This window comes from Poecilia formosa, unplaced genomic scaffold, assembly GCF_000485575.1.
Source record: "Poecilia formosa unplaced genomic scaffold, Poecilia_formosa-5.1.2 Scaffold19, whole genome shotgun sequence".
Taxonomy (NCBI): Eukaryota; Metazoa; Chordata; class Actinopteri; order Cyprinodontiformes; family Poeciliidae; genus Poecilia; species Poecilia formosa.
The window spans coordinates 145,607-159,087 of NW_006799958.1; the positions used below are offsets into that span (position 1 = coordinate 145,607).

A 13,481-nucleotide genomic window follows, 5' to 3' on the forward strand; every position below is an offset into this window, starting at 1 on the left:
CCTGGGCAGTGAGCCATGCTTCCAACTTTAAAAAAAGAAGAAAAAAAAGCCACCAGTGGAAAAGACAGCAATTAGTTACTCATAAATCTGCTAAGTGACAAAACCGCAGGATTACTGAACAGTTATGAGCCTTTAAGTGACATCTTCACACCCTCAGTGGTTCGCCAAATTTCTACAGGCTTCATCAAAACAGCAGCGAGGAGATCGGAAAGTACAGCTCGCCCTGAGCTAAAAGTCTGAACGCTACCTTCAGTATGTGGGTATTTCTGCAAGGCAGTCCGGTTGGAAGAGCCTGCACGGGAGCAAAGTGAGAGGCAGCAATTGCTTTAAATAGCAAGAGTGAGCCTTCCGCGGAGCTCTCCGGAGCTGATAGCAGCAGAGAAGCTCGGCTCCTCGATCATCGCGGTGAAACGCCTCGCCGCCGCGCCGCTGGCACACCACTTTTTTTTTATTGCGGTGACCCGGAGCACATTAATCAGCCTGCCGAGAGAGAGAGAAAGAGAGAGAGAGAGAGAGAGAGAGACCCCTCCTTCTCCTCCTCCGCTTCTACATTCCCACCCCCTCCTTCTCCTCACCCAGCAGCTCTGGTCGGTCCGTTCTGCTTCAACAACATCCGCATCTGACGGAACCGAAACGGAGCTGTGCGTGCGGGCGTGCGTGAGTTTTTCTGGCGCGGGATGAACGTGTGCGCGGGGCCACGTGTGCGTTTCGGCTCCGTTCCGAAAGCGCAGACGCTGTTGAGAATTCACCTCCCTCTCTCTCTCTCTCTCTCTCTCTCTCTCTCTCGTTTCCTGTGCTGCGTGCGTGAAGCGTCACATGCACACACTTTCTCTGTGTGTCTGAGTCTGGCAGGCAACGGCTCCTCATGCGCTGACAAGTCTGCGCAGAACACCAGGAATCATCAAAAAATCTAAACTAAACCTTAAGCCATTCACTTATTCTGTTCCTTCTGTCGTTTTAGACAAACTGTGATTTAAAATAATAATAATAATAATTAAAAGCACAGAACAATAAAAATATGAATTAAGGGGACGGAAAAACTTTCTGGTTTCATCTGTTTCCGACTGTAACTTTCTACGTCTCCTGCTTTGAGAAATGATGATGAAACTTCTATAATGTGTAAATGTACATGGTTTCGAAATGGAAAGCTGCAGGCACGAGGGCTTTGGGTCAGTTTGTTCCTTTCGTACCAGACGCTTACCGTGTCAAGCCTGTAAACTAACTGCGTTGCCGTGTAACCTTTGCATATCGGTCCTACTTCCAATTTTTACCTGTAAACAAACTTGGACCATAGCATTTCTATGAAATATTCATTTCAATTGAGTATTTTCTCGAACTCTTGACATAAATTATCATAAAAATGCTCAAACCTCGCGCATAATTCAATGTAACTGTATAACAGCTACTTAATAACCTGCCAGATGACTTTTATTACCCTCATCAAACTAAAATAACTAGTCCTCTTATTGGAGCCTATTATTTATTGGAGTCGTGGCGACATTTCTTACTTTGAACTAAAAAATTTACATAAGTCTCATATGATTAACTACAAAGAAAAATTAAGTAATCTTAAATAATGTCCTGTTTAACCCAAACTTTGAGTAAATAACAAATTTAACAGAGCATGCGCAAAACAAGTGTTGTTGTTTTTTTTAATTAATCACCAAGCTGAAATGTAAGCCATTTTTTTATTTTTATTTAAAATGTCCAACTTATTTGTCGATAATTTGAGCAACACTGTTTTTGTAGGGAAATATTGACCCTCAAACATTCACGTCAATAATGTGGAGCCTGTGAAGGCAGCGAAAGAGAGGGAGCCGCGGGCCTGCAGAGGGTGTCAAATATCAAACGGGCCTGCAGCTAGAAGCCAGTGAGTCTGGTGGCTGAGGATTTTTCTGGGTCCAAATCCGAACATAATACCGCGCCACGAGGGGAGCGGACGGGGAGGAAGGAGAGACCTGAGATGAAGGGGTGGGGGGAGGAGAGGGGGGTGAAGAGGGAGGAAAAGGGAGCGCGTTGACGCCCATCCCTGCGAGCTAAGAATAGTTTGGGGCAACAAACAACTCCCGAGGGCCAACCAATCCGTCACTGCACGGCCGGCAGCAGCAGCAGCAGCAGCGGGAGGAGGAGGCGGCGGTTTGAAGGAAGTAACAGCAGAGGGGGGCTGCAGCATTCACCAGCCTTTATGGACGTAATTAGGTTTGGATTTCTGCGCTGATTCTCGTTAGAAACGATAAGTCCAAAACTGACAGATTAAAAGAAAGAAAGAAAGAAAGAAAGAAAGAAAGAAAGAAAGAAAGAAAGAAAGAAAGAAAGAAAGAAAGAAAGAAAGAAAAAACAATGCTTATTTTTCTTTGTCTCTTCCACCTGGTGACAGCGCCTTGAACTCTCAGTGACCCGCGGTGTGGAAACAAAAAACAAACACCGGGCTCCGCTTATCATCTCCTCCTGCATGGCTGAGGCCCTTTGTGTGTCCCCTGCGCAGCGCGCGCGCATGCAGCTCATGCATGCGATCCACAATTTAGAGCCTTATTTATCTTTATACTGGCGGATCTGATCGCCAAGTGGAATGCATAAGCGGAGTAAAATAAGCAGCAAACGAGCAGCGTTTGCCGTGTCCTGTTTTAAAGCTCGTTAGAATAACGGCAGACCGGGGAATGTAGGTCTAACTGCGCGCGCCCTCTCGCTCTTTGTCCTTGGAGCGCTGCCAGCAGGCTCTCTGAAGCGCAGAGCTCCGATCAGCTCTGAGAAAAAAAAAAAAAAGCACTGTGACGCAGGATAATCTCCGCAGCGACGAGGGTGGGGTGAGGATAAACATGGATTAAACGCGAGCACGACCGCGCGCGCACACATACACACACACGCGCGCGCGCGCCCAGACATACACACACACGAGAGAGAGAAAAGGGAAACTCGCGCACACCGCTGCAGGTGAACAAAACGGAAAGCGGTGGGAACAAATCTGAGAAAAAAAAAAACAACAACAACGCGAGCGAGGAGCAAAAGTGCTGCCTGGCTGCAAACTACCCTCCGCCTCGGGCCACACTCTCACCAGCACCGACACCCAGCATCATAATGAGCAAAAAGCTCAGGCGCACAGAACGCCGGCACAATTTTAATTGTTATTGATTATCAGGCTGACGCGTGCCAAATGGTCCGACTGATCGTCACAATGAAGACCCTGTGAAAAGTTGACAAGCTGTTTCTCATTTTAGATGGGAGCTCAGAGGGGCCAAAAGTGGGGGCGGGGAAGGGGTGGCGGGGGGCTGGAGCGCGTCCACACTCACTCACACGCCCGCGCGCGCACCACGCACGGAGGGGGGCGGAGAAGCTGGATGGAGATGGCGGCGGTTCTTCAGCTGTCACATTATTAGCGAGCGAGTTGTAAACAAGTGAGGGGGGCCCGCTTGCATGCGTCCTCCCCGGAGCCCGCTACACAGCCGCATGCAAGTCGGTGCTCGGTTCAATCCCTGCCCCTTGGCGTCACGGTCGACAACAACGGAGACATTGTGCGCACCCCCGTCGCACCGCCTCCACCCCTGGTGCTGTCACAGGGGCCCGGATGGCGACCACTGAACTGGCTCTATTCATCGCGGGCCAAATGGGGGACTAAATGGCTCTTTATGCCACCAAAGGACACGATTGTAACAGAGATGCGCATGCACAAGTCGTCCGGCATTTACCGGAGCTTGTTTGACGCTTTTTTCAGAAGCTGGCCTCGCTGTCATGATGTGCTATGGGAACAATACTAACCATATGACACCCGACATATATTAAACAAGGTGGCAGATGAATGCGTTCTAAACTAGAAGGGTCAATCTATTCTTCAGGAACCAGACTAGTTTTCTGGGTCAGGAAACGGTCATAAACGTCATTATCAGGGCAAAACACTAGCTCGATGAAAACAACCAAATAGGATGATAGTTGTCCCTTTAATTACCCACCCCCTCCGAACCTTTTCTGGAGAAGTTTTGTCACGGGAGGTGGCCAGACCTTTCTAATAGGGAGGGACATTTCCCCCAACGTTGTATCGCCAGTCATTACAGAAGTAATTTACATAAGTAGCTCGGTTGTTCAAAACGTGAACATCAAACAGCCGGGGTAAAATAACTTCATTCATAGCTCAGGGCAGATGCATTCAAAGACCTCTCTGACAGAGCTGTTTTCAAAGGTTTTCTACCCTGGTTATCTGATTTAGCCCTGGTTCCTGTAGCGGAAACAACAGGGCAAAAAAAAACAAAAAACCTGCCCTATATTATGGAAAACGTTCCTGCGGTGGACACGCACCTTAAAAGGTTTGGGATGATTAGGATCAGAAAGGGAGAACAGTTCAGGGTAGCTTTACTGTTGGTTGAAATAACAAATTAACCCCCCCATTCCCCCCGCACACCGTATTTCTGATGCTCAAGCCAAACCCAGGTATACTTTATCAATTCCGAAGTGAACCCTATAGGTAGCCTATTGACTCGGTGGTATAAAAAAAAGGCCCCAGAACGGCAGGTCAAAAGCTTTGCAGCCAACATGAACCCCAGCCAAACGGCAGATAGCACATTCCTGCTTTGAAAGCTACGTGGTGCAATAAACTCCTCTGGCTACCTCCCCACTGCGCTGCCAAAAAAAAATAAAAAAAAATCCGTGGGGTTTCGTCAGCGATGCCCGAGGCACCGAGGTCTAAAAACAAACCAGGAGCCTTGATCAAGACTGTGCCTGCACGGGCTTCAGAGGAGGGGAGGTATGCATGTCATCAGCGTTCTCCTGCCAAATCAATCTTCCGATAGGCCACAGCGAGACCGGTGAAGCCGAGCGCAATCTTAGGGGGAGGTTTTAGGTTTTCTCTTTACAGCCTTTGTAGTCTCCTCACATCCAATCCCTGCAGCTGGCATTTCCCAACAACAACAACAACAACAACAACAACAAAATCTTCCTTCTGGTGCCTGGATTAAGAAGGGGAGAACTTAACATTTTGAAGGTCGACTTAAATTGACGGACTCGGACAGATTTGTTGGCAGTGGCGCCTTTGATAAACGTGTTTAAGGGGCCCGTTGAAAATCCAACCTTTAATTCAAGCAGGTTCACTCATTTAAGAAGCAGCTGGCTTTTTAACAAAGGTGGCACAAAACAATCTCTTTAAATATAAGCTTAACCAAAATTTTTGCATTGCATGTTTAATCTTTTGAGTTGATCAGTTTCTTCTAACTTCTTCTGATTAGTAATCAAGTAGCTTGTCGCTACTTTGGGGTATAAAGTAATGGCACTGCTTATGGGGCGCAGTAGCAAGAAGAGAGGTAGAAAACATCTCCAAAGCTCCAATGCTAGAGGATTGCTGGCATGTCTAGGGTCACCAAGTCTCCATAGGAACCATAAAACCTAATCCATCCACATAGACAGCATTTTGAAGAGGCCTTTATTTTGTCCTACCATCACAAACGCAAACATTCAGTAAGCTGAGCTCAACTTTAACTGCAACCACGTGCTTTAGTAATGAGAGAAATAAGAACAAACAACAAACACTTCTGCACTTTATCAATGCATAAGAGAGGATCTATGATGCTGTGGGATTGCTTCTCTTCCAAAAGCCACTAAGAACCTTGTTGGAGTGCAAAGCACCAAGAACTCTGTGAAGCACCGGGACATTTACAAATACAAACCAGAAGGCCTCTGCTAGAAAAGTGAAAATAGGTTTCACTGGGTCACTGTGATCCTAAGAAGATAAAATGGGTCAGATTGTACAGAATCAGCCTTCCTCCATCTCCACCACAAACCCAAACCCTAAATCCTTTAGACCCTGTGAGGTGAGGTGCGGGTGTGTGTGTGGGGGGGGCGTGGGGGGTGCGGTTCAGGACGATCTAAAGAGATCGCTCTGACAGCAAAGATTAAACGCTGTCCAACTGGCAGAAACGTGGCACAGAAATGAAAAGGTTTGAGTTTTTCTTAATGAATTCAGGCAATAAAACCTGAATTCGTCTTAAGGCTTTTGTTTTAACGCATTCACACGTGGTGGTTGTGGTTGTGGTGGTGGTGGTATTGGAGGGGAGTGACAACAAAATTCATGCGCGTCTGTATTTTCTGATCTGAAAATGCCACACAGCGCCGCTGTGTTCGTGAATAATGCGCTCTGGCTCCCTGCTCCCAGTGCGGTGGGTGAAAACAGCAGCGCTGGGGGCCCCGACACATCTCTGCGGGGAAGTGACCCGTGCGCTCCAGACCTCGTCGAAACAAAAAGCTTTGTGGAGCGCCGAGGGAGGGAGGGAGGTAAGAGGAGGGAGGGAAGAGGAGGGAGATTGAGGGCTTTGGAGGAAGGAAGGAGGGAGAAGAGGGGGGTGGGGGGTGAGGTTCTCCTGTTTCATCGCCAAGTCCCGGGAGGCCAACACGGAGCATAGCTTCAATCAAACCGTGACGTCTCCTCCGGGAGCAGCGCAGCGCCTGGAAAACCGATCTCACCGCGGCTCTCTGTCGCGCCTCAGCTTTTGTTCACACGCATCTCGACTCGGCAGCGCAGCGCGGCACAGCGCAGCGCAGCGCCGGCAGCGACGAGACTGTTGTTTTATATCCAAGCGTGAGTGAAGGAGAAGAGAGAAGCACGGCAACAATAAAAAGAAAGAAAGAAAGAAAAACAAGCCTCCTAACTCCGTCTGGATATAAAACAGAACATCGGTTGTTCTTTTAAACTAATTTATTCCCCCCCCCAACTCTTCACCCCCCACCTCCCGCCCACCCATTCTAACACAATGGGTTTGATAAGCAAAAAGCGTTCCGTGATTCTATCGACGCACTCTCCCCGTGCGTAATTTCCCCCCCGCCGTGGTCCCTATTGATCCCAGATTAGAAAAAACGGGGACAAACAGGAGGCTAATGGGTTTAGAATGGAGGCGGTGTGGTTGTTCCCATTCTCTTTAACGCAGCAGGTCCTCACGGAGCACCACGCTGACACAACCACTGTCACACATCACTCACCATGACAATGAGCCCTCCCTCCCACACCCAGCAGCAGGAGCCGAGCTGGAGCTGCCTTCAGGTGATTTTTTTTTTCTCCCCCTCCCAACCATGCAAATCCAACAAGCTGCTGGAAACTGCGTCCTCCCTTTTCTGAAATTTCCCCCAAATCCATTAAGACGAGCTCCCATGAAGCTAAACTTTGAGGATGCCCACAGGTGAGTGCGATCCGTGAGGATTCCCTGTCATCCAAATTAGAAACAAATGAAACCTGACAAACGTATATCTGGGTAATCAAAGTCACCGTTTATGGCAGGGGTTGGTACGGAGCTCCCCGAACGCGTGAAAGGGGAGAGAAATAAAATACTATAGAAAGTAAAAACAGCCCTCCCCGTCTGTGCTCCAACACCTGGAGAACAGATCAGTCCCCGCACCGACTTTCACAGCGCGCTCAGTGGAAAAATGACGCGCAAAACAGTCCGACGGGGCTGCGCTAAAAATAAACCCGGCCCACACAAAATGTGAAGAGTTGTGCTTTGGGGTGTCCACAGCCTGAGCCCCTGTGAGTTGTTTTTTTTTTAATTTTTTATTTTTAATTAATTAATTTATTTAAGGTTTGCTCAAATGGAAGGTGATCGAAGACGCGCTTTATGTGGCGGAAAACCGATAATTGGGCGGCTTCAAGCAAATCAATCAGAGTTCAAATTAAAGTGTACAACTTCGGGAATGAAGCGTGTTCTTTGTTTTGCCACAACATTTCAGGGTTCCCAGGTGACGTTCACGTCGCCAGTAAAACACACAGTCGGGTGAAGTACTTTATTTCCACTAACAAAACAGAGTGTGTGATAAAAGCATGGATTTCTAAGCCGAGTTGCACAAAATGCAAGGAACTTTAAAAGCGAAATGGAGGGGGGTGGGGGGCACTAAAAACCTAACTCCGACTTAGGTCCATCTGGGCCGATGACGTCACGTGATGTACAAGATGTGAGCTGGAAGGAAAGCGGTAAACATCAGGGCAAACAGATTTCGACGTAGGATTTGAGACCAGATCTTTTCCGGTCTGTCCCTCCTCCCCCCAGGCTCCTGAAAATCTCCTCTTTTGTTTCATTGTTGCCAACCTTTCCTGAAATTCAAACGTGCGGGGTACAAGTACACACCCCTGACGGGGAAATTTAGTTAAAAACGGGCAAACGAAGTAGGACAAATCGAGAAAAAAAAAAAGAGAACTGTTGTACCTAAAGTGATATCATCAGGGGCACGTTTGGTATGTTTTATCTTGATTAAACACCGATTACATCTAAAATAAATAGAAAGGTCCGGTGGTGGCACGTTCAGGTGACGAACTACGTCTGGAGTCAGTTTGATTGATTTTTACTGAAAAGTCTGGGTTGGTAGGTTTAAGACCGCGGTTTAATCCGAACACAACAAAGCTCTCTTTCTGCATCAAAGCCCACTGAAGTAGCCTCCACCCCCCACTAGTTAATCCCCCACCCCACCCTACCCACCTACCCCCCTCCTCTCTGCTCCTTGGAAACGTCCCATAAACTCGAGGTCCTGATCCTGTTCCTCCAATCTGTTCGCGCGTTGTATGCGCGATGTTCTATACAGCCTATACGGTCCGATCTGCGCGGATTGGCCGCCGGGAAGGATGAAGAGGTATTTCTGTCGCTGCTAAAATCAGTCAGCAAGCTGAAGCCAGCCAATATGGGAGCGCATCGATCTCCCTGAGAGGAGAGGAGAGCAGAGCGTCCCCTTAATTATTGGACCGAGACTCCGATCCTAAAAGAGAAATAAATAAAAAATAATTTAAAAAGATCCCCTGCTTAACGGTATCGTCGGAAAGCAGTCTGCGTAGCCTGCAGATGAGCTTTAAACTCTCAGTTTGGAACGCATCCAACAAGCCCTGCGGCTCTTATTTCAATTAAACTGCAACTTCAGGCTGCAAGATGCGCTCCACGGCGACAAAAAAAAAAAGAAAAGGGAAAAAAAAAGAAGGATAATTTAAAACGAGACTGGTGTGGAAACAACGCGAAACTCACCAAGCAATTAGGGAAATTATAGTGGCAGTGATAAATGGCTGTTTGGAAAGTAGGTTGTTTGGATATAAAGAGAAAAAGGAACCGCGCATCGGAGCTCCGGGGGGGGGGGGGGGGGGGGGGGGGGGGGGGGGGGGGGGGGGGGGGGGGGGGTCCATTAATCCTCCGCGCGGGGCGAGATTGCATGCGGGAAAAGAGGGGAAGAGAAACAACACGCTGCAGCGCAAAGTCAGACCCGAGAACACCTGCGAGACACGCTGAGAGGAAAGATTGGGGGGGAGGAGGGGGGGACGGCACGCAGCCAGAGCGGTTTCCATTAACTTATATAGACAGGAAGGTGAGCGGTCCACAACCACACACGCCTCACACTACCTCTGGGACAGATGAGGGTCCGATCTGTCCAAACAAAGCCCCCCTCCCCCCTACACCTCCACGCCGTGCGGTGACAGCAGCAGCGGCAGCGGCAGCAGGGGCAGCAGGGGCGCACACGCCGCGGGGGATGCCCTCCAACTGAACCGGACTGTCTCATCGGAGCGGCGCTCGCGCTGCCTTTCGTACAGGGCGAGGCTGGATTCCTGTAACCTTGTTTAGCGCAGAAGCTCCGTGTGCGCGCACGAGCACTCGCACCAGCCCCTCACAGGCAGACTCTCTCTCTCTCTGTGTGTTCTCTGTCTCTCTCTCTCTCTGTCTCTCACACACACACGCACGCACACACATATGCAGACACGCACACACAACGGGGTGCGAAAAGCCCGAGCAGGCACCGCCGCCACCAACACCAACCAAGGACGGCGCCACTTTCAAGTTCGCTAATCTCTGGGACGTCCTTCTCACCTCCGTCCGGCTGACAGGACGCTGGGAGCCCAGGCTGTGTGTGTGTGTGTGTGTGTGTGTGTGTGTGCAGTGTGTGCGCGTTGTTTATCAACCACATGCCGCTGCCCCGCCGAAACGCACAAAGACCACCCTATGCGCTATTCTTAGAAGTGGTCCGATCCTCTCCCACAGTCCCTGCGCACATCATCGCGATCAGCAGCCAGTCTGGGGTTTTTTGTTTTGTTTTGTTTTGTTTTGTTTTATTTTTTTCTTCGCATGAAAATCACACTGAAACATGTAAAACAGCCAAAACCGTTACGGGCACAATTATAAAAAAAAAAGAAAAAGAAAAAAAAAAAAGAGCGGAGCACGTTTTTTGTTTTTTGTTTTTTACTTTCTTTCTTTTTTCCGGGGCTCCGGAAAAAAGGGGGATTTCACACATGGTGATGGGGAAATAAAACACATACAGATTAGTCTTTTGTTTTCGGCTCACCTGTTTAAATGGTGCAAGTTCCGTAGAGTCCGATTCAAGTCTTTTGTCCTGTTTTTTTCCCAGTGCGTGGACGTATACGTAGACTGGCCCCCGGTTACGGTCCTGTCTGCTGGAGACAGACGATCCCGGCCAGGAGGAGGAAAAATAAAAAATAAAAAAAAGTGTCTAACAGGTTATCCACTTGTCACGAAACGGGGCAATTCTTATAAATAAACCCCTCAATGTGTGTTCTATTGTCCACAGCCGACTCTCATCCTTTACTCTCTATTTCAAGCGGACTTTTTAGGAGCTTCCATAGAGCTACAAAAAGATCCTGCGCCGAAACAGAGCGACGGAGGGGAAAATCCTGAAAGAAAAAAAAATCCACAAAAGAGGATCCGACCAGTCAGAAGGAAAGAAAAACTGTTCGGTCCGAGCCGCTTAGAGGATACAGGTGGTGAGGTGAGGTTGGCGGAGAAATTAAATCAGCTCGTCCGTACCTCGCAGCAGCGCCATGTTGGGTCTGAACGGAGCACGCCGTGCTCGGAAAAAGCCCCTTTTCCTCCCGCTTTGCGTCGCTGCGCTCCGCTCCGCGCGTCCCCCACCCTCCCTGCTTCCAACAGCGGAATCCGTGCGACAAGAAAGCGGCTTCGGAGAGAATCTATCCCGAGTAGTTTCTCTTTTCTCTTTCCCCTTCTTCTTCTCCTTCTGTTTCTTGCTCCGATTCTCTTTTCGCTTCCAGAGTCGCAGAGAACAGCCCGTGTCGGGAGCCCCTCGGTTCGCACCGAGGACGCACACAGAGCTGTGTGATTACGGGGAGTGCCGCGCACACACACACACGCACGCACGCACGCACTCACACACACATACACACACACACACACACAGACACACACACACACAGAGAAAGAGAGAGGGAGAGAGAGAGCGAGAAAGAGCGAGAGAGAATGGATGAACGCTGCCGAGACTGAGCGACTCGCTTCCACTCCCACTCGCGCAGACTCTACCCAGAAGGCCAGTCGGGAGACCGCAATTACCATAAGCCTCCAGCGCACGGCACTGGCTGCGCGCGCACACGGAGACACACACAAACACTCGCTCAGAGAGAAGCACACACACCTAGAAGGCTCCGCTGAAAGTCCTAAAGAGCGCTCGGCTGGGTTTAAACACACATTAGGTGGCAAATGAGGCACGTGGATAATTTGATAGAAAATAGAAGCTGAATATGAAAGACGACGTGAGGTTAGAAAGCAGCGTCAAATCTCGGTGGGTTTTTTTCTACGTTAGTATAATTTCTTTTTTTTTTTTTTGGCTATGTGACAAATATATCTGGCCCGTGATTGTATGGAGCTCCAAGCAGAATTTAGTTTGGGGGTCCCTAATCTCAATTCACACACCAGCCCAGTCTAAGCTAATTAGGACGTCATCACATGTTAATTAATTCCGGTAATTGAATTTAAAAAGTGAAATTAATATACGATATAGATTCGCTACAGAAATACTAATTCCCTCCCAAAATGCAGTTTCTCAGAAAATGTAGATGACACCAATAACAATATGATTTAAAAAAAAGAAAAAGAAAAAAAAGAAAAAAGAAATGTGATGATTTGACCTGTATATATATATTTTTTTAAAAACTGGCTTTTCATCATATAGTACTCTATCCAATCCTTCCCACCATATGGATGGAAAGTTTAGTGAAAGGAGAAAAAATGTGGTAGACAATGGTGAACAAGCATTTAGGGCATTTGGAAGTGAGACCCATTAAAGAATGAATGACAAAGTTTCAAACTGTTGGACTGCAACTCGACCTGGAGCTTCCATGGAGACTAAAAGTCACATCCTCTTTCATGAAGCTCGTCCTAAATCAGAGACAATCTGCCAAGAATCTCACCTGGACCGAGGTGAGAAAAGGACCGGGCTCAGTGGACCAAAGTCCTCTTTTCTAGATGAAAGCAGATTTTGCATTTCATTCGAATTTGATTTGAAGTCAATGTCAAGGGCGAGCGGAGCGCCACCGACTCTGGGCTGCTTGAATTCCAGCCGTGTCATCATCTTGTTGTTGACCGGGACATTTTAGAGCGCTTCATGCCTCCCGCTGCTGACAAGTGTTACGGAGATGCTGATTTTATTTTTCCAGCAGAACTTGGCACCTGCCAGAAGTACTAGTACGTGCTATATTTGGCTACGGTGTCGCTGTGCTCGAGTGAGCAGCACTCACTGCTCTGACCTAACTCCTAACAGAGAATCTATGGAGTTATTGTCAAGAGGAAGGCGAGAGGCACCAGAGCCAACAACGCAGATGACCGGAAGGCCGCCATCTTTAAATGCCTCGGCAACACGCCGATCACGTCCACGCTGCGCAGCACCGATGCAGTAATTCGTGGAAAAATACTGCTTGAAGACAGTGCACAGAACATTGCTATTCTATCGACGTAGACTAACATACTATTTGGATATATATATTTTATTGTTTTCATGTAATATCCCAAATTCCTGAAATCTGAATTTTGGATTTTTGTTAGGCTTATACACAATAATCATTTCGATTAACTGGAAATATATCACTTTGTATAGAATGAAGCTACATAACATTCACATTTTGAACTGATTCACCAAAAATATGAGTTCTCTATAATGTAGTAAATCAGGACACAATAAACAGTAATTGTGAAAATAAGGTTATTTCTTCTACTGGCGATTGCGTCTGGATTATTATTGATTAGTTAGCAGTTACACAGCACACACACACAGCTGAAAGGTTTAAACCAGCAACATTCTGACCGCTCAATAAGAAAATATGTAAAAGGAATGTTAAGTTTTAAGCTCGATACATGAGAACTCGAGTGCTCTTGGTTGCCCCCTGAAGGCCTGGAGGACATAAGCAGCAGATTCGTTCATGTGTGCCTCAGGCTGGCTCTGTATATTCAACAAATAAGTGAAATTTCTGTATAGTCTAAGTAAATACAACAAAAAATGTTTTATTTTTTTTTTGTCTTTATCAGAACCTCAATCAGCATCACAACAGAACTACTTAATGCCATCACAGATTTTAACCGTTCTCCACATTCAAGCTTTTCAGCTGACACTTAGGGAATATATTTCAACTCAATTTCTGTTTACTTCTCTCGGTTTTTTTTTCTTTCAAGCCTAAAGATATCTCTGTGAAACACTAGAGACACAGAGAGAGCGCGGGGGACAGGAGGGGGGAGGGGGGGCAGCTCAAG

At 47.7% G+C, this 13,481-nt stretch overlaps 1 protein-coding gene across 2 annotated transcripts in view; it reads right to left on the reverse strand.

Moving 5' to 3' along the window:
• The window catches only part of bcor (BCL6 corepressor), a 41,936-nt gene extending 30,683 nt beyond the window's left edge, over positions 1 to 11,253 (reverse strand). For both annotated transcript variants that reach the window (XM_007547114.2, XM_007547113.2), the window contains exon 1: positions 10,276 to 11,253. The gene's annotated coding sequence lies outside the window, so the exon portion shown is untranslated. The remainder of the gene's footprint in view (positions 1 to 10,275) is intronic.
• Between the last annotated feature and the right edge of the window lie 2,228 nt (positions 11,254 to 13,481).